Source organism: Crinia signifera, chromosome 11 (assembly GCF_055691185.1).
Source record: "Crinia signifera chromosome 11, ASM5569118v1, whole genome shotgun sequence".
Taxonomy (NCBI): Eukaryota; Metazoa; Chordata; class Amphibia; order Anura; family Myobatrachidae; genus Crinia; species Crinia signifera.
In genome coordinates, this window is record NC_139227.1 from 30,481,374 (window position 1) to 30,503,637 (window position 22,264).

Here is a 22,264-nt window from a genome sequence, read left to right on the forward strand (position 1 = left end):
GTGTGATGTAACGTGAATAAGGGACACCATCGCATGATATAATGTGAATAAAGTTGCACTACTGTGTGGCATAATTTGAATTGGGGGTACTATTGGGTGGTCATGCCCCTTCCCAGCAAGAACACACCCCTGTTTGAGCTGCGCACCAAATGTGTGCACTGTTTCTATTTAAAATATTGCGGGTAGGAGCACCAAAATGATGACTGCTATGATGAGGTGGTGCTAGGGGGCAGGGTCAGAGGCGGAACTAGTGGCGGTGCTAGGGGGCACCACCCAAAATCTTGCCTAGGGCATCATTTAGGCTAGGGCCAGCTCTGTGCTACTGTGTAAAGTCTATGAAAGCACGTAGTGAATGTGTATAACTGTTTAACAAATACCTACCTTAGCATATATAAGCAGGTCTTAAAAAGATTCTTACCTTAAATTAAACAAACCTTTAAATGTAGAGAAGTATAGAAAGATAATGTGTTTGAGTGCTGTGTGTGGCTTGCAGGTAGTGAAATCATGGTTTGGACTTAATAGACTGCAGCATTGCTTATTACATTCAGGTGTATGTGTTTGAGTAGTAATCAGCGTAAATGAGCAAACCCAGGCGCACGCTGGCATGCGGTATCTGTAGGGGTGGTCTGAGGTGGCGGTTGGCGGCCGCCTGTTTTGTGTCCGAAATGAACGGTGCTTTAGCCGATCGTGCGGTAGTAGCACCGTTCATTTTTGGTGCACACCCCCGTGTACGCCCATATTTACGCCCATTTTCCCTCATTATTTCGTCCGCTCCCCTCAACACGCCCCTATGCCGCCCCCAATGCCCGTACTCTCGCGTACAGGTTTTTTCGCACGGAGAGACCCGTCCGTAAGCGTTGTGGAGTGTTCGCGTCTGCGCAGTGGAGATGGTACGCATGCGCAGATCATTAAAACCCCCGGAACGTACGCGTACGGGCCGGCCGCACCAACCAGAATAAGGCCCAGAATCTGCAGTTAAAGCTGGAGTCCGGGATCTCTAGTGCACTGCAACTCCATACGTCCCAACTTTCGTGCTGAAGAAATAGGGAAGCCGCGCGAGCGCCCGAAAAGGGGGCAGGCGTATGCAAATGAGGTCACGGCTTATGCTAATTAGCCGCAACCTCATTTTCATTCGAGAATAGACGCTGTGCGCATGCGCACAGCGTCTATTCTATTAGATTGGGGGGTCTCCCAACTGCCACCCCCCGCAGCGGGACAATGCCTGCCGCGGGTGGGACAGCGGGACAGGACCCGAAAATCGGGACTGTCCCGCTGTAATCGTGACAGTTGGGAGGTATGCAACTCAGATAAGATGCAGAATGTAAAGGAAAATATGGGTACTTGTTTCCTAGCACGGCCACAACGATCATGATCGTGGGCATCGCGGCCATCGCATGCACTAAAACAATCGGGTGCGATGGCCGCGACGCGATGCCCCCGATTTCCCCTTAGGGAACAATGTTAAATGCCTCAATTTAGCCACGATGCCCCCGATTTCCCATAGGAAACAATGGTAAATGGCCCAGAAACCCACAAAAACACCCCTGAACAGTGAAATGTCCCCCCAAATGTATTTTACGCCACCCCACGATCAACGCGAACCCGAAGCATGGCGAGCGCAGCGAGCCCGCGAGGGGCGGCGGTACGCGTCCTACGACCTTTTCATACCCCCACTATCCATGTCGGCGTGGAGTTGAGAATAGAATAGTGTGGCGAGCGCAGCGAGCCACCGAGCCCGAAGTGTGGCGATCCCTGCCATGAAAATCCTTGCATTTAGTCTGGTGTTCTCTGTATCTGTTAAATACAGGAGGTGTTGTATCAAAACAGAAACAAAATGCCTGAAAGAAAAAGAAAAGTGAACAAAACAAAAATAACTAAACTCAAAGTTCATATCATCTCAATAGCGTCAGCAGCCCGGTAATGGGCAATTAACACAAATATGTCCTTAATTTAATCTTCAGGTACCTCTTTATCTGCATTGGATGGTCAGCGTGTAGTGAATGGTAAAGTTTTCCGGCGAGAGTATGGGCTATCCCCCTAGGTTATGGTTCCCAGACTTAGGAGCCTAGCAGCGAGTTCCACTCGCACTGGGATTGCGTGAAACACACAAGTCCCTGTGCTGTGGTTACTGTGGCATGCGGCTCCCCCATCTGGCAGAGATGTACATGACACTCCTTCGGTTGTTGGAGTGACCCGTTGCATCGTCCGTTCACCCCTGTACTCACCTCTGCTTCTCCCAGTATCTACCTCTGGATAGGATAGGAGATTATGTTGATGTTGGGTAGTGTATGAAGGTTTAGAGTGATGGACCAGATGTGGTGAGGATAGGAGATGATGTTGATGTTAGGTAGTGTATGAAGGCTTATAGTGATGGACCAGATGTGGAGAGGATAGGAGATGATGTAAATGTTGGGTAGTGTAGGAAGGCTTATAGTGATGGACCAGATGTGGAGAGGATAGGAGATGATGTAAATGTTGGGTAGTGTATGAAGGCTTATAGTGATGGACCAGATGTGGAGAGGATAGGAGATGATGTAAATGTTGGGTAGTGTATGAAGGCTTATAGTGATGGACCAAATGTGGTGAGGATAGGAGATGATGTAGATGTTGGGTAGAGTAGGAAGGCTTATAGAGATGGAAAACATGTGGTGAGGACAGGAGATTATGTAGATGTTGGGTGGTGTAGAAAGGCTTATAGTGATGGACCAGATGTGGTGAGGATAGGAGATGATGTAGATGTTGGGTGGTGTAGGAAGGCTTATAGTGATGGACCAGATGTGGTGTGGGAAAACTTATTGTCTCAAGTGGGACCGTCACTCGAGTATAAGCCGAGGTGGGCTTTTTCAACATAAAAACTGTTCTGAAAAAGTAGGCTTATACTCGAGTATATATGGTACTTGTAACTATATTATCTTGCTGGGTGCCTCCAAATGTATGCAGTCTCTCCTGCTACACTCATGTGTATCATGCATTTGTTATAGAAAGTAATGTCACATGAAGCCTGTTTTAACGCCTTTATTGGTGCTGTATTGAAGGGGATACGGTCATATTGTCGACCACACTTAGGTCGACAGTCATTAGGTCGACACCGTTGGGTCAACAGTTGTCTAGGTCGACATAGGTGAAGGTCGACAGGTGGCAAGGTCGACAAGGGACAAGGTCGACATGCGTTTATGTCGACATAACGTTAGGTTGACATGGGTTAGGTCGGACGGTCGACATGCTTTTTTTACAGTTTTTTTGAGCTGACATGTGCCGACAGGCGGTATTTCATTCCCTACCATCCACTAGGGCGTGGTGGGAGAATAAAATAGTGTGCCCGAAGCATCGCGAGCAAAGTGAGCGATGCGAGGGGAGGCGGTTTACATCCAACTGTGCAAAAGCTAAATCTCTCTCTAATGGACAAAACCATGTGCACTGCAGGTGGGGCAGATGTAACATGGGCAGAGAGAGTTAGATTTGGGTGCGTTATTTTGTTTCTGTGCAGGATAAATACTGGCTGCTTTATTTTTACACTGCAATATAGATGTCAGATTGAAGTACAAACCCAACCCAAATCTAACTCTCTGTGCACATGAGATGTCAGACTCATTTTGCATTTGGAGAGTTAAAGATGCACTCCATGACATTTCCCTAATTCCTATGGATATGAACAGTAGTGGTGGAATGGAGAGCGCAATTGATTAAGAGGCTGCTGCCCATTATAACATAAAAGGGGGTACACCGCCCCCCAATGGACAAACATATGATATAATGAATAGTGTGGCACACTGGTATTTGTGAAGTAGGGATTAAAACCAGCCCTGGAAATATCTTGAAGCAGCCCTAATAGAGGGGGGGGGGGGGGGGGGGGGTCATATGATGTCCTAATAATGGCACTGAGGGTTTAAAAGCAGAGCTCAGCCAGATAAGAAAGAAAATGCAAATTAAGTAGAGAGACCAATAACAACATGGGGGACATTGAGGTTCTTAGCACAATAATGTGAGCCCGCCTACCACGTCAAGGTGACCTCATCAGGTGGGTGGAGGGGAGGGGATTTTTTACAATTTTTAATATTTTTTTGTAATGTTTTTCTGTTTGTTTTTTTATTTGTTTTGATTTTTTTTTATTTGGAGGAGGATGGGGAGATTGTGCTAGGCTATTCTATGCTGTGCTTAGCTACGCTATACTAAGACCATGAGGGTTTAAAAGCAGAGCTCAGCCAGAAAGGAAAGCAAATGCACATGAAGTACAGAGACCGATAACAGTAACATGGGGGACATTGAGGTTCTTAGCACATAAATGTGAGCCCACCTACCACGTCAAGGTGACCTCATCAGGTGGGGGGGAGGGATTTTTTTTTATTTTTTTTTTTATTAATAATTTTTTCTTTTTTTTTGTGTTTTTTTATAATTTTTCAATTTTTTTTTTTTTTGTTTTTTTTTTTTCTTTTTTTTTAAATTTTATTTTTTTTGATTTTTTATTTTTTTTGATTTTTTTTCTTTTTTTTTTTTTTGGAGGAGGGGGAGACTGTGCTAGGCTATTCTATGCTGTGCTTAGCTAAGCTATACTAAGACCATAGTCTTAGCATAGCATAGCTAAGCATAGAATAGCATAGATAAATTTAGCTAAGATTATGTTGAAACTATGCTAATCTATGCTGTGTTTAGCTATGCTATACTAAGAACATGGTCTTAGCATAGCATAACTAAGCATAGCATAGATGCTAATCTATGCTGTGCTTAGCTATGCTATACTAAGAACATGGTCTTAGCATAGCATAACTAAGCATAGCATAGATGCTAATCTATGCTGTGCTTAGCTATGCTATACTAAGAACATGGTCTTAGCATAGCATAACTAAGCATAGCATAGATGCTAATCTATGCTGTGCTTAGCTATGCTATACTAAGAACATGGTGTTAGCATAGCATAACTAAGCATAGCATAGATTAGCATAGTCTTAACATAATCTTAGCTAAATCTATCTATGCAATGCTATCCTGTGCTTAGCTAAGCTGTACTAAGAACATGTTCTTAGCATAGCGTAGCTAAACACAGCATAGAATATCATAGTAGTCTCACCAAGTTGGTTGGGGGAGGGGAGGGGGGGAAGGGGAGGGGGTTAATCTGAGTCAGTTGTCTTCCCACAGCATGCACGTCTCATCATTTTGGAGACCCTTAACCTGAGCGAGCAAGGTTTCATCTGCTCGGCTGGGGAATCAGGCTTTTGCAGGACCATGACTGATGGCTTTGGCAGGAGCATGACTGATGGCTTGTGCAGGACCTCGTCTGATATCTTGGGCAGGACCATGTATCCCTTCTTGGCAGTAAGTGGGAATCCCACCTCAGGCTTGACCGGGACTGCCATCTTCAGCTTGACTGGGACTGCTGGCTTTGGCAGGACCTCGTCTGATATTTTGGGCAGGACCATGTATCCCTTCTTGGCAGTAAGCGGGAATCCCGCCTCCGGCTTGACCGGGACTGCCATCTTCAGCTTGGCTGGGACTGCTGGCTTGGGCAGGACCTCGTCTGATATTTTGGGCAGGACCATGTATCCCTTCTTGGCAGTAAGCGGGAATCCCGCCTCCGGCTTGACCGGGACTGCCATCTTCGGCTTGACCGGGACTGCCGGCTTGACCGGGACTGCCGGCTTCACCGGGACTGCCGGCTTCGGCATCGTTGGGACTGCCGGCTTCGGCATCGTTGGGACTGCCGGCTTGGCCCTGCCCTGGGTTACTGGCTTGGCCCTGACCGGGACTGCCATCTTCGGCTTGACCGGGACTGCCGGCTTCACCGGGACTGCCGGCTTCACCGGGACTGCCGGCTTCGGCATCGTTGGGACTGCCGGCTTCGGCATCGTTGGGACTGCCGGCTTGGCCCTGCCCTGGGTTACTGGCTTGGCCCTGACCGGGACTGCCATCTTCGGCTTGACCGGGACTGCCGGCTTCACCTTGATCTTGGCTGGGGTTAGATCTGAAAATACAGAGACCTGCCCATGTTTGGGTACCATAGGCCGAATCTGAGGCCGGCTTTGTTTTGCTGACAGTTCAGCAGGCATGACAACTGACTCTTCTGCTTTCAGCTCTCTAAAGTGTGACTTGTCTTGTCAAGAGGTGGCAGCAGAATGAGGACAGTAACTCTGGGCACTCATATTTATAGGCTCGCCATTGCAGAATTCTAAAATAGAATGTTGGCAGCAGCAGAATTCTAAAATAGAATGTTGGCAGCAGCAGAATTCTAAAATAGAATGTTGGCAGCAGCAGAATTCTAAAATAGAATGTTGGCAGCAGCAGAATTCTAAAATAGAATGTTGGCAGCAGAATTCTAAAATAGAATGTTGGCAGCAGAATTCTAAAATAGAATGTTGGCAGCAGCAGAATTCTAAAATAGATATTGAAAACACAGTATTGATCCTTGCACTTACCGTATATACTCAAGTATAAGTCGACCCGAATATAAGCAGAGGCACCTAATTTTACGACAAAAAAACTGGGAAAACTTATTGACTCAAGTGGGACCCTCACTCGAGTATAAGCCGAGGTGGGCTTTTTCAACATAAAAACTGTGCTGAAAAAGTAGGCTTATACTCGAGTATATATGGTACTTGTAACTATATTATCTTGCTGGGTGCCTCCAAATGTATGCAGTCACTCCTGCTACACTCATGTGTATCATGCATTTGTTATAGAAAGTAATGTCACATGAAGCCTGTTTCAACGCCTTTATTGGTGCTGTATTGAAGGGGATACGGTCATATTGTCGACCACACTTAGGTCGACAGTCATTAGGTCGACACCGTTGGGTCAACAGGTGTCTAGGTCGACATAGGTGAAGGTCGACAAGGGACAAGGTCGACATGCGTTTAGGTCGACATAACGTTAGGTCGACATGGGTTAGGTCGGAATGTTTTTTTACTGTTTTTTTGAGCTGACATGTGCCGACAGGCGGTATTTCATGCCCTACCAACCACTAGGGTGTGGTGGGAGAATAAAATAGTGTGCCCGGAGCAAAGTGAGCGATGCGAGGGGCTGCGGTTTACATCCAACTGTGTCCATGTCGACTGTGCCGACATTCGTGTAAAAAAACTGCAAAAACCTTGTCGACCTAACCCGTGTCGACCAAACGCTGTTTCGACCTAACCCCATGTCCCCATGTCGACATTGTCCTATGTCGACCTTGCCACCTGTCGACCTTCACCTATGTCAACCTAGACACTTGTGGACCTTCCCAACTGTCGACCCTACGGTGTCGACCTAATGACTGTCTACCTAAGTGTGGTCGACAATACAATCCACACCCGATAAATCAAAGCAAGGGGTTCTATGTACCTAGATACGGTATCTGTACGGTATGCTTATATTAAAAATGTGAGGAGATATTTGGAGGTAATTAAATTGGGAATTAACTGTAGTCTGTGATTTCCGGGTAGATTCTTCTTTGTGGGGGAGAATTGCTATCAAAAAACCATGGGGATGATTCTGGTTCACTTGCAGAAGCTAAATCTCTCTCTAATGGACAAAACCATGTGCATTGCAGGTGGGGCAGATGTAACATGGGCAGAGAGAGTTAGATTTGGGTGCGTTATTTTGTTTCTGTGCAGGATAAATACTGGCTGCTTTATTTTTACACTGAAATATAGATGTCAGATTGAAGTACAAACCCCACCCAAATCTAACTCTCTGTGCACATGAGATGTCAGACTCATTTTGCATTTGGAGAGTTAAAGATGCACTCCATGACATTTCCCTAATTCCTATGTAGATGTTGGGTGGTGTAGGAAGGCTTATAGTGATGGACCAGATGTGGTGTGGATAGGAGATGATGTAGATGTTGGGTGGTGTAGGAAGGCTAATGGTGCCCACACACGCACCGATCCCGGCGGTGCGATGCTATGCGATGGGGTGCGCGCTCCGGCGGCACCTCATCGCACAGTACAAAAAGTAAGTGCTGCACATACTTTTTGTACTAGCTTTTTATCGCATCGCATGCACATCGCATGCACAAGGCATACGATGCGATGTGTGCTAGTTAAGCACAGAACGCACGCCGGGATCGATGCGTCTGTGGGCACCTTTATAGTGATGGACGAGATGTGGTGAGGATAGTAAATGATGTAGATGTTGGGTAGAGCAGGAAAGCTTATCGTGATGGACCAGATGTGGTGAGGATAGGAGATTATGTAGATGTTGGGTGGTATAGGAAGGTGTGTAATGATGGAATAGATGCTGTGAGCTGTAAAAGTGGGTGAGGAGATGAGTAATGTAGATGTTGGGTGGTATACAGTAAGTATTAGTATACAGCAGTAAACCTTGCCCGATGGATGAAATAATGGTCGGTTGTATCGGAGTGTGTGCAGATACAACAATGTCGTCCCATTTATGGATTTGGTAGGGATTGGGATCATTGGGTCAACCTAAGGATGGTCAACAGTCATTAGGTCGACACCGTTGGGTCTACATACCTCAAGGGGTCTAGGTCGACATGGATTATGTTGACAGTCAAAAGGTCAACATTGGGTTTTTTACCCGAATGTCGACACAGTCGACATGCACACAGGTTTAAGTGTGCTCGCCATGCTTCGGGCACACTATGTTATTCTCCCACCATGCCCTAGTAGGGCATGAAATACCGCCTGTCGGTTAAAAAAAAAAAACGGTGAAAAACTCCATGTCGACCTTTTGACTGTCGACCTAACCCATGTCAACCTAACGCATGTGGGTAAGGATTCATGCCTGCTTTTTTAGAAATTATATTTTAGTATCTTTTTTTGCCAACATAACACTGTTTTTGGATAATAAATTGAACTTTTTTAACCTACTTTCCGGCGCCTGCTTTAAGTTATCACACCCATCCACTTTCTGCATGTGTTGACCTAACACATGTCGACCTTGAGCCATGTCAACCTAGACACCTGCCGACCTTCCAGTATGTCGACCTAATGACTGTCGACCATCTTTAGGTTGACCCAACGACCATCTTTAGGTCGACCCAACGACCATATCCCTTCAGTAGTCTGGACTGTGTCTTCCCTCCTGCTGCTTTGTGTCACCAGTGGAAGGCTTGCATGAGTCTATATATTAAATAGCTTCCATACAATGGCAGGAGATTGTTATCACAGAGGTGCTGGCTGTGTAATGTTATGTAGTTGGGTACCTGCTCACCTACACGTACAGTAGTGAACCTATTCATGTATAAACCTTCATACACAGCACAATATCCTGCCAATGCGAAATAATGAACGTCTGGTGCAACAACATCATTTGAAGAGATCAGAGGGACAGCGTCCTTCAGTATGCAAAGGTCAAGTTGTTTGTGGCTGCTCCTTTAATGACAAACGCCTGATTATAGTGTTTTATGCTGCCAGGAGACTGCATTAAAACTACACCACTGTGCTATGCAGTCAGATGGAAGACAGGCTTGATCAAGTTGTTTCAGGCTGCGTTTGTTCACGTCCGTCAATTTCTCCCTCCCCTCCATCACTTTACAGGTGAATGTTCAGGTGCGTTGAGACCTGCGTAATTTAAGCGGGAATTATCGCCGGGAAATATCGGCATAAATTAGCTACTACATTGCGGGGAGAAATATACGCCCCCTTGTTCATGGCGGGAGATTACCATATAAATATTCAGTCAGATGCAGGCCAGAACTGCTGCAAACATGTCTAGCTCAGATGATTCCGCAGCTGAGGACGCTCTACAGAGAGCTACAGCAGAATCCCTGCTTGAAGCTTTGAAGAAGAGGGAACAGGAGCGGAGAAGGAGGGCCCAAGAGAGTAGTAGCCTGCAAGACCAAGCGGGCCCCTCACTAACAGGCCCTGTTCAAACTGCACCAGCTCCACAAGGGCCAAGCAACCAGCCAGAACAAGAGGTTGCATCTCTCCAAACAGGTGTGACCCAGCAGGTGCATGGTGAGAGAACTGGGGCCACCAGAAAACGAGCTGCAACATCTAGGGTGAGGACTGAGCAGGATACCACCACCAAAAAGAGAAACCCTGCATTTGTAGAGGCAGAATTGAGAATTTTAGTGCCCAGGGCACGCGAATGGATCGAATTGCCAACCAGGAAGCCGGGTGCCAGTGCAAGGAGAAACCTTTGGGACAAGATCACAGAGGAAGTGAACCAGGTGTCACCAGTGGTCAGAGATTGGCTAGCGGTGAAGAAAAGGCAAGTGTGTTTGTCCCCCTGATAATGTCATATGTGTGTGCATATGTTACATGTATGTTTTGAGAATAATAGAAAGGTGTGTTTGTAGATAGTGCTACACTTCAATGTCACATGTGAACACAACCATGTCTAATAACCCACATTTATATATGAAACATGCACCATTGGTGTGATGTGAGGTTATGGGCACAGTTCTGCTCATGTGAAGTATGTGATGGGACAACAGAAAGTGTGTTTTTGAAAAAGAGTTGTTGTAACATGTTCCATATGATGCTACTGAAACAAGAATGACCAAACTGTGCACATGTAGCTGTTGAGAAACTACACATCCCAGTATGCCTTCCCATAGTTAAATTACTCCATAATAACCACACTGTCAAGCTATGGTGGAATGTGTAGTTTCACAACAGGTGGAGGTGCATAATTTGGCCATGGATGATGTCATTTCTGCATAGTGATCTATGTATGTGCATTTACTGGCCTAATGAATGAGATGAGACACTGAAATGCCTCATAATGGAGACATTAATGTGTGTGTGGGACACATATGGCTAAAAATCATAAGATCACCCACACTAGGAAATGTAACGTAGTCATGATGTTCACTAGCACAGTGGTGCACATATCTCATGGTGATATTTGTATTTTTAAACTTGTAGGTGGACAGACTTCAAAACGACACTGAAGAGGAAGATGACTGACCGGTACAACCACAGCATGTCCACCGGGAGGGGGCCTATGCCAGACACCTTGGAATATACCCCCCTGGAGCAGGAGGCCTTGGATGTAATTGATGTGGCCGAGGTCAGGGGGATATCCAATGTGGATAGTGAGCTCCCGGTGGAGGTCTTTGCTGCTGATTTTGATGGTAAGTCACAGTAATGCATTGTATTTGGAAAGATATTTTTTAGTGCGTATGTGATGGTGACATTGTTTTCAATTATTATCCTAGAAGAAGCAGAAACACTGGATGAACCGGCAGCATCTTCCTCTGCAGAGCCACAGGTGGAGCAAGTGGTCCAGCCTCCACCAACCCGACACCCCCAGCCACAGGACACATGGGATGCCAGGTGTAAGGTGATACTGGAGAGGATGGACCAGCGAGCGGAGGAGTCTGCAGTCTGTCAGCAGAAGGTGTTGGCATTTCTCGGAGATTGGAAGTCCACAAAGAGCCAGCAGTGTGAGGCGTTAAACCGCATCAATGACACTCTGGCGGCTGGCATGCAAAGCATTGACCAGCAACTCAGCCGCCAGAATGTCATTCTTGCGGAGCTGCTGACCACCGCCAGGTCCCTAAGGGACAATCCGCCATCTGCTGGCCCACCCCAAGCTGCTCCCCAACCTTCCACCTCTGCTGACCCTCCTGTGTCCACTAGGGGAAGACGGCGCAAGCCATCTGAGCCAAAGGCCCCTGTCCCCAAGGCCCCATCTAAAAAGGGGAAAAAAGGGCCCAAATAATGAGACCTGGTTCACTTCCTCTGTGGTTGGACCCCAAATGTTTAAATTGCACTGGACATCCACTTCCTGAGTTGGCCATCGATCCATTTTCGTGCCATGGGCATTAAAGTTCTTATTTTGACCTCTACAAATGCAGGATAAATTTTTGGTGGTGTGTATCTTGCTTAGTATTCACCCTGGTTGTTGCAGTACGTATTCTGGTGTCCCCATTTCTTTCACCATTGCATTTGCAGGGTAACACATGTTTGGAGATATGCAACCTCTTGTTCTGGCTGATTTTTTATTTTTGTGTATATTTTATTTGTTTATTTGATTTATGACATTAAAGTGTCAAATAAGCTGTGATGCTGAACAGCAAATAAATTTATTTTACCAATTAAAACACAATTGTTGTATGTGTAATTTCTTGTGTGAAACAAATACTACATTTATGTGTACTTACTGACCAGGGTATTTTTGAGCAGTTCTTGAAGTGTGGTAGAAGTTTCCCATGTGTAACCCTCTCCATGGCCATTCCCATGTTCCTATCCAAATTTTCCCTGCTAATTAGTTTGTGTCAGCACATGTGCAGAGCAACTTAATAGGTGAGAAAGCAGTTTGTGTGCAGGTGAGGTAGCTCCTACATTAGTAGGTAAAAGCAGGTCCAGAACAATGCTTTCCTCATGGAGTGGGTGAGGTAGACAAACAAGGGTCAAAAGGGACATTTGTGTAGGAATGCATATGTGTCCTCCCTAAAAAAAGATGTGTGAATCGGGCAAACATGATAAAATTGCTTGTGGACAAACATGTTTAACTTTTTAAATATATATGAGTTTACAGTGTCATAAGCAGATGTAGGAATCCTTTGTTAGAGAGATGTGAGTGCAATAATGTGATTGGTGGCATCTTACATCCAGAGTGTAGTAAAATCCAATTCATAGCAGATCAGATAGTGGTACAGTTCTGTATTTTGGGTACTATACAAAGATTGTGTGCAAAATAGTGGGCATGGGCTTAAAACATTGCTGAAACATCCTTTGTAGGTGTTAGATGTGGTTTATGTTATTGTATCATAAATACAAAACCTATGTTTGTATTAGAATGAACACGTTGACACATGTCGACTTGTGTAGATTGAGTGTGCTACTGTGTAAAGTCTATGAAAGCACGTAGTGAATGTGTATAACTGTTTAACAAATACCTACCTTAGCATATATAAGCAGGTCTTAAAAAGATTCTTACCTTAAATTAAACAAACCTTTAAATGTAGAGAAGTATAGAAAGATAAGCTTCCAATGTGTTTGAGTGCTGTGTGTGGCTTGCAGGTAGTGAAATCATGGTTTGGACTTAATAGACTGCAGCATTGCTTATTACATTCAGGTGTATGTGTTTGAGTAGTAATCAGCGTAAATGAGCAAACCCAGGCGCACGCTGGCATGCGGTATCTGTAGGGGTGGTCTGAGGTGGCGGTTGGCGGCCGCCTGTTTTGTGTCCGAAATGAACGGTGCTTTAGCCGATCGTGCGGTAGTAGCACCGTTCATTTTTGGTGCACACCCCCGTGTACGCCCATATTTACGCCCATTTTCCCTCATTATTTCGGCCGCTCCCCACAACACGCCCCTATGCCGCCCCCAATGCCCGTACTCTCGCGTACAGTTTTTTCGCACGGAGAGACCCGTCCGTAAGCATTGTGGAGTGTTCGCGTCTGCGCAGTGGAGATGGTACGCATGCGCAGATCATTAAAACCCCCGGAACGTACGCGTACGGGCCGGCCGCACCAACCAGAATAAGGCCCAGAATCTGCAGTTAAAGCTGGAGTCCGGGATCTCTAGTGCACTGCAACTCCATACGTCCCAACTTTCGTGCTGAAGAAATAGGGAAGCCGCGCGAGCGCCCGAAAAGGGGGCAGGCGTATGCAAATGAGGTCACGGCTTATGCTAATTAGCCGCAACCTCATTTTCATACGAGAATAGACGCTGTGCGCATGCGCACAGCGTCTATTCTATTAGATTGGGGGGTCTCCCAACTGCCACCCCCCGCAGCGGGACAATGCCTGCCGCGGGTGGGACAGCGGGACAGGACCCGAAAATCGGGACTGTCCCGCTGTAATCGTGACAGTTGGGAGGTATGCAACTCAGATAAGATGCAGAATGTAAAGGAAAATATGGGTACTTGTTTCCTAGCACGGCCACAACGATCATGATCGTGGGCATCGTAAGGGAAAATCGGGGGCATCGCGGCCATCGCATGCACTAAAAAAATCGGGTGCGATGGCCGCGACGCGATGCCCCCGATTTCCCCTTAGGGAACAATGTTAAATGCCTCAATTTAGCCACGATGCCCCCGATTTCCCATAGGAAACAATGGTAAATGGCCCAGAAACCCACAAAAACACCCCTGAACAGTGAAATGTCCCCCCAAATGTATTTTACGCCACCCCACGATCAACGCGAACCCGAAGCGTGGCGAGCGCAGCGAGCCCGCGAGGGGCGGCGGTACACGTCCTACGACCTTTTCATACCCCCACTATCCATGTCGGCGTGGAGTTGAGAATAGAATAGTGTGGCGAGCGCAGCGAGCCACCGAGCCCGAAGCGTGGCGATCCCTGCCATGAAAATCCTTGCATTTAGTCTGGTGTTCTCTGTATCTGTTAAATACAGGAGGTGTTGTATCAAAACAGAAACAAAATGCCTGAAAGAAAAAGAAAAGTGAACAAAACAAAAATAACTAAACTCAAAGTTCATATCATCTCAATAGCGTCAGCAGCCCGGTAATGGGCAATTAACACAAATATGTCCTTAATTTAATCTTCAGGTACCTCTTTATCTGCATTGGATGGTCAGCGTGTAGTGAATGGTAAAGTTTTCCGGCGAGAGTATGGGCTATCCCCCTAGGTTATGGTTCCCAGACTTAGGAGCCTAGCAGCGAGTTCCACTCGCACTGGGATTGCGTGAAACACACAAGTCCCTGTGCTGTGGTTACTGTGGCATGCGGCTCCCCCATCTGGCAGAGATGTACATGACACTCCTTCGGTTGTTGGAGTGACCCGTTGCATCGTCCGTTCACCCCTGTACTCACCTCTGCTTCTCCCAGTATCTACCTCTGGATAGGATAGGAGATTATGTTGATGTTGGGTAGTGTATGAAGGTTTAGAGTGATGGACCAGATGTGGTGAGGATAGGAGATGATGTTGATGTTAGGTAGTGTATGAAGGCTTATAGTGATGGACCAGATGTGGAGAGGATAGGAGATGATGTAAATGTTGGGTAGTGTAGGAAGGCTTATAGTGATGGACCAGATGTGGAGAGGATAGGAGATGATGTAAATGTTGGGTAGTGTATGAAGGCTTATAGTGATGGACCAGATGTGGAGAGGATAGGAGATGATGTAAATGTTGGGTAGTGTATGAAGGCTTATAGTGATGGACCAAATGTGGTGAGGATAGGAGATGATGTAGATGTTGGGTAGAGTAGGAAAGCTTATAGAGATGGAAAACATGTGGTGAGGACAGGAGATTATGTAGATGTTGGGTGGTGTAGAAAGGCTTATAGTGATGGACCAGATGTGGTGAGGATAGGAGATGATGTAGATGTTGGGTGGTGTAGGAAGGCTTATAGTGATGGACCAGATGTGGTGTGGGAAAACTTATTGTCTCAAGTGGGACCGTCACTCGAGTATAAGCCGAGGTGGGCTTTTTCAACATAAAAACTGTTCTGAAAAAGTAGGCTTATACTCGAGTATATATGGTACTTGTAACTATATTATCTTGCTGGGTGCCTCCAAATGTATGCAGTCACTCCTGCTACACTCATGTGTATCATGCATTTGTTATAGAAAGTAATGTCACATGAAGCCTGTTTTAACGCCTTTATTGGTGCTGTATTGAAGGGGATACGGTCATATTGTCGACCACACTTAGGTCGACAGTCATTAGGTCGACACCGTTGGGTCAACAGTTGTCTAGGTCGACATAGGTGAAGGTCGACAGGTGGCAAGGTCGACAAGGGACAAGGTCGACATGCGTTTATGTCGACATAACGTTAGGTTGACATGGGTTAGGTCGGACGGTCGACATGCTTTTTTTACAGTTTTTTTGAGCTGACATGTGCCGACAGGCGGTATTTCATTCCCTACCATCCACTAGGGCGTGGTGGGAGAATAAAATAGTGTGCCCGAAGCATCGCGAGCAAAGTGAGCGATGCGAGGGGAGGCGGTTTACATCCAACTGTGCAAAAGCTAAATCTCTCTCTAATGGACAAAACCATGTGCACTGCAGGTGGGGCAGATGTAACATGGGCAGAGAGAGTTAGATTTGGGTGCGTTATTTTGTTTCTGTGCAGGATAAATACTGGCTGCTTTATTTTTACACTGCAATATAGATGTCAGATTGAAGTACAAACCCAACCCAAATCTAACTCTCTGTGCACATGAGATGTCAGACTCATTTTGCATTTGGAGAGTTAAAGATGCACTCCATGACATTTCCCTAATTCCTATGGATATGAACAGTAGTGGTGGAATGGAGAGCGCAATTGATTAAGAGGCTGCTGCCCATTATAACATAAAAGGGGGTACACCGCCCCCCAATGGACAAACATATGATATAATGAATAGTGTGGCACACTGGTATTTGTGAAGTAGGGATTAAAACCAGCCCTGGAAATATCTTGAAGCAGCCCTAATAGAGGGGGGGGGTCATATGATGTCCTAATAATGGCACTGAGGGTTTAAAAGCAGAGCTCAGCCAGATAAGAAAGAAAATGCAAATTAAGTAGAGAGACCAATAACAACATGGGGGACATTGAGGTTCTTAGCACAATAATGTGAGCCCGCCTACCACGTCAAGGTGACCTCATCAGGTGGGTGGAGGGGAGGGGATTTTTTACAATTTTTAATATTTTTTTGTAATGTTTTTCTGTTTGTTTTTTTATTTGTTTTGATTTTTTTTTATTTGGAGGAGGATGGGGAGATTGTGCTAGGCTATTCTATGCTGTGCTTAGCTACGCTATACTAAGACCATGAGGGTTTAAAAGCAGAGCTCAGCCAGAAAGGAAAGCAAATGCACATGAAGTACAGAGACCGATAACAGTAACATGGGGGACATTGAGGTTCTTAGCACATTAATGTGAGCCCACCTACCACGTCAAGGTGACCTCATCAGGTGGGGGGGAGGGGCTTTTTTTTTTTTTTTTTTTTTTTTTTTTTTATTAATAATTTTTTTTTTTTTTTGTGTTTTTTTAATTTTTCAATTGTTTTTTTTTTTTTTCTTTTTTTTATTTATTAATAATTTTTTTTTTAATTTTTTTTTTTTTTTTGATTTTTTTTCTTTTTTTTTTTTTGGAGGAGGGGGAGACTGTGCTAGGCTATTCTATGCTGTGCTTAGCTAAGCTATACTAAGACCATAGTCTTAGCATAGCATAGCTAAGCATAGAATAGCATAGATACATTTAGCTAAGATTATGTTGAAACTATGCTAATCTATGCTGTGTTTAGCTATGCTATACTAAGAACATGGTCTTAGCATAGCATAACTAAGCATAGCATAGATGCTAATCTATGCTGTGCTTAGCTATGCTATACTAAGAACATGGTCTTAGCATAGCATAACTAAGCATAGCATAGATGCTAATCTATGCTGTGCTTAGCTATGCTATACTAAGAACATGGTGTTAGCATAGCATAACTAAGCATAGCATAGATTAGCATAGTTTTAACATAATCTTAGCTAAATCTATCTATGCAATGCTATCCTGTGCTTAGCTAAGCTGTACTAAGAACATGTTCTTAGCATAGCGTAGCTAAACACAGCATAGAATATCATAGTAGTCTCACCAAGTTGGTTGGGGGAGGGGAGGGGGGGAAGGGGAGGGGGTTAATCTGAGTCAGTTGTCTTCCCACAGCATGCACGTCTCATCATTTTGGAGACCCTTAACCTGAGCGAGCAAGGTTTCATCTGCTCGGCTGGGGAATCAGGCTTTTGCAGGACCATGACTGATGGCTTTGGCAGGAGCATGACTGATGGCTTGTGCAGGACCTCGTCTGATATCTTGGGCAGGACCATGTATCCCTTCTTGGCAGTAAGTGGGAATCCCACCTCAGGCTTGACCGGGACTGCCATCTTCAGCTTGACTGGGACTGCTGGCTTTGGCAGGACCTCGTCTGATATTTTGGGCAGGACCATGTATCCCTTCTTGGCAGTAAGCGGGAATCCCGCCTCCGGCTTGACCGGGACTGCCATCTTCAGCTTGGCTGGGACTGCTGGCTTGGGCAGGACCTCGTCTGATATTTTGGGCAGGACCATGTATCCCTTCTTGGCAGTAAGCGGGAATCCCGCCTCCGGCTTGACCGGGACTGCCATCTTCGGCTTGACCGGGACTGCCGGCTTGACCGGGACTGCCGGCTTCACCGGGACTGCCGGCTTCGGCATCGTTGGGACTGCCGGCTTCGGCATCGTTGGGACTGCCGGCTTGGCCCTGCCCTGGGTTACTGGCTTGGCCCTGACCGGGACTGCCATCTTCGGCTTGACCGGGACTGCCGGCTTCACCGGGACTGCCGGCTTCACCGGGACTGCCGGCTTCGGCATCGTTGGGACTGCCGGCTTCGGCATCGTTGGGACTGCCGGCTTGGCCCTGCCCTGGGTTACTGGCTTGGCCCTGACCGGGACTGCCATCTTCGGCTTGACCGGGACTGCCGGCTTCACCTTGATCTTGGCTGGGGTTAAATCTGAAAATACAGAGACCTGCCCATGTTTGGGTACCATAGGCCGAATCTGAGGCCGGCTTTGTTTTGCTGACAGTTCAGCAGGCATGACAACTGACTCTTCTGCTTTCAGCTCTCTAAAATGTGACTTGTCTTGTCAAGAGGTGGCAGCAGAATGAGGACAGTAACTCTGGGCACTCATATTTATAGGCTCGCCATTGCAGAATTCTAAAATAGAATGTTGGCAGCAGCAGAATTCTAAAATAGAATGTTGGCAGCAGCAGAATTCTAAAATAGAATGTTGGCAGCAGCAGAATTCTAAAATAGAATGTTGGCAGCAGCAGAATTCTAAAATAGAATGTTGGCAGCAGAATTCTAAAATAGAATGTTGGCAGCAGAATTCTAAAATAGAATGTTGGCAGCAGCAGAATTCTAAAATAGATATTGAAAACACAGTATTGATCCTTGCACTTACCGTATATACTCAAGTATAAGTCGACCCGAATATAAGCAGAGGCACCTAATTTTACGACAAAAAAACTGGGAAAACTTATTGACTCAAGTGGGACCCTCACTCGAGTATAAGCCGAGGTGGGCTTTTTCAACATAAAAACTGTGCTGAAAAAGTAGGCTTATACTCGAGTATATATGGTACTTGTAACTATATTATCTTGCTGGGTGCCTCCAAATGTATGCAGTCACTCCTGCTACACTCATGTGTATCATGCATTTGTTATAGAAAGTAATGTCACATGAAGCCTGTTTCAACGCCTTTATTGGTGCTGTATTGAAGGGGATACGGTCATATTGTCGACCACACTTAGGTCGACAGTCATTAGGTCGACACCGTTGGGTCAACAGGTGTCTAGGTCGACATAGGTGAAGGTCGACAAGGGACAAGGTCGACATGCGTTTAGGTCGACATAACGTTAGGTCGACATGGGTTAGGTCGGAATGTTTTTTTACTGTTTTTTTGAGCTGACATGTGCCGACAGGCGGTATTTCATGCCCTACCAACCACTAGGGTGTGGTGGGAGAATAAAATAGTGTGCCCGGAGCAAAGTGAGCGATGCGAGGGGCTGCGGTTTACATCCAACTGTGTCTATGTCGACTGTGCCGACATTCGTGTAAAAAAACTGCAAAAACCTTGTCGACCTAACCCGTGTCGACCAAACGCTGTTTCGACCTAACCCCATGTCCCCATGTCGACATTGTCCTATGTCGACCTTGCCACCTGTCGACCTTCACCTATGTCAACCTAGACACTTGTGGACCTTCCCAACTGTCGACCCAACGGTGTCGACCTAATGACTGTCTACCTAAGTGTGGTCGACAATACAATCCACACCCGATAAATCAAAGCAAGGGGTTCTATGTACCTAGATACGGTATCTGTACGGTATGCTTATATTAAAAATGTGAGGAGATATTTGGAGGTAATTAAATTGGGAATTAACTGTAGTCTGTGATTTCCGGGTAGATTCTTCTTTGTGGGGGAGAATTGCTATCAAAAAACCATGGGGATGATTCTGGTTCACTTGCAGAAGCTAAATCTCTCTCTAATGGACAGAACCATGTGCATTGCAGGTGGGGCAGATGTAACATGGGCAGAGAGAGTTAGATTTGGGTGCGTTATTTTGTTTCTGTGCAGGATAAATACTGGCTGCTTTATTTTTACACTGAAATATAGATGTCAGATTGAAGTACAAACCCCACCCAAATCTAACTCTCTGTGCACATGAGATGTCAGACTCATTTTGCATTTGGAGAGTTAAAGATGCACTCCATGACATTTCCCTAATTCCTATGTAGATGTTGGGTGGTGTAGGAAGGCTTATAGTGATGGACCAGATGTGGTGTGGATAGGAGATGATGTAGATGTTGGGTGGTGTAGGAAGGCTAATGGTGCCCACACACGCACCGATCCCGGCGGTGCGATGCTATGCGATGGGGTGCGCGCTCCGGCGGCACCTCATCGCACAGTACAAAAAGTAAGTGCTGCACATACTTTTTGTACTAGCTTTTTATCGCATCGCATGCACATCGCATGCACAAGGCATACGATGCGATGTGTGCTAGTTAAGCACAGAACGCACGCCGGGATCGATGCGTCTGTGGGCACCTTTATAGTGATGGACGAGATGTGGTGAGGATAGTAAATGATGTAGATGTTGGGTAGAGCAGGAAAGCTTATCGTGATGGACCAGATGTGGTGAGGATAGGAGATTATGTAGATGTTGGGTGGTATAGGAAGGTGTGTAATGATGGAATAGATGCTGTGAGCTGTAAAAGTGGGTGAGTAGATGAGTAATGTAGATGTTGGGTGGTATACAGTAAGTATTAGTATACAGCAGTAAACCTTGCCCGATGGATGAAATAATGGTCGGTTGTATCGGAGTGTGTGCAGATACAACAATGTCGTCCCATTTATGGATTTGGTAGGGATTGGGATCATTGGGTCAACCTAAGGATGGTCAACAGTCATTAGGTCGACACCGTTGGGTCTACATACCTCAAGGGGTCTAGGTCGACATGGATTATGTTGACAGTCAAAAGGTCAACATTGGGTTTTTTACCCGAATGTCGACACAGTCGACATGCACACAGGTTTAAGTGTGCTCGCCATGCTTCGGGCACACTATGTTATTCTCCCACCATGCCCTAGTAGGGCATGAAATACCGCCTGTCGGTTAAAAAAAAAAAACGGTGAAAAACTCCATGTCGACCTTTTGACTGTCGACCTAACCCATGTCAACCTAACGCATGTGGGTAAGGATTCATGCCTGCTTTTTTAGAAATTATATTTTAGTATCTTTTTTTGCCAACATAACACTGTTTTTGGATAATAAATTGAACTTTTTTAACCTACTTTCCGGCGCCTGCTTTAAGTTATCACACCCATCCACTTTCTGCATGTGTTGACCTAACACATGTCGACCTTGAGCCATGTCAACCTAGACACCTGCCGACCTTCCAGTATGTCGACCTAATGACTGTCGACCATCTTTAGGTTGACCCAACGACCATCTTTAGGTCGACCCAACGACCATATCCCTTCAGTAGTCTGGACTGTGTCTTCCCTCCTGCTGCTTTGTGTCACCAGTGGAAGGCTTGCATGAGTCTATATATTAAATAGCTTCCATACAATGGCAGGAGATTGTTATCACAGAGGTGCTGGCTGTGTAATGTTATGTAGTTGGGTACCTGCTCACCTACACGTACAGTAGTGAACCTATTCATGTATAAACCTTCATACACAGCACAATATCCTGCCAATGCGAAATAATGAACGTCTGGTGCAACAACATCATTTGAAGAGATCAGAGGGACAGCGTCCTTCAGTATGCAAAGGTCAAGTTGTTTGTGGCTGCTCCTTTAATGACAAACGCCTGATTATAGTGTTTTATGCTGCCAGGAGACTGCATTAAAACTACACCACTGTGCTATGCAGTCAGATGGAAGACAGGCTTGATCAAGTTGTTTCAGGCTGCGTTTGTTCACGTCCGTCAATTTCTCCCTCCCCTCCATCACTTTACAGGTGAATGTTCAGGTGCGTTGAGACCTGCGTAATTTAAGCGGGAATTATCGCCGGGAAATATCGGCGTAAATTAGCTACTACATTGCGGGGAGAAATATACGCCCCCTTGTTCATGGCGGGAGATTACCATATAAATATTCAGTCAGATGCAGGCCAGAACTGCTGCAAACATGTCTAGCTCAGATGATTCCGCAGCTGAGGACGCTCTACAGAGAGCTACAGCAGAATCCCTGCTTGAAGCTTTGAAGAAGAGGGAACAGGAGCGGAGAAGGAGGGCCCAAGAGAGTAGTAGCCTGCAAGACCAAGCGGGCCCCTCACTAACAGGCCCTGTTCAAACTGCACCAGCTCCACAAGGGCCAAGCAACCAGCCAGAACAAGAGGTTGCATCTCTCCAAACACGTGTGACCCAGCAGGTGCATGGTGAGAGAACTGGGGCCACCAGAA

At 46.0% G+C, this 22,264-nt stretch overlaps 1 protein-coding gene across 3 annotated transcripts in view; it reads left to right on the forward strand.

Moving 5' to 3' along the window:
* Nucleotides 1-22,264, forward strand: part of NLRC5 (NLR family CARD domain containing 5) — a 127,760-nt gene that overhangs the window by 77,211 nt on the left and 28,285 nt on the right. The window lies entirely within an intron of this gene.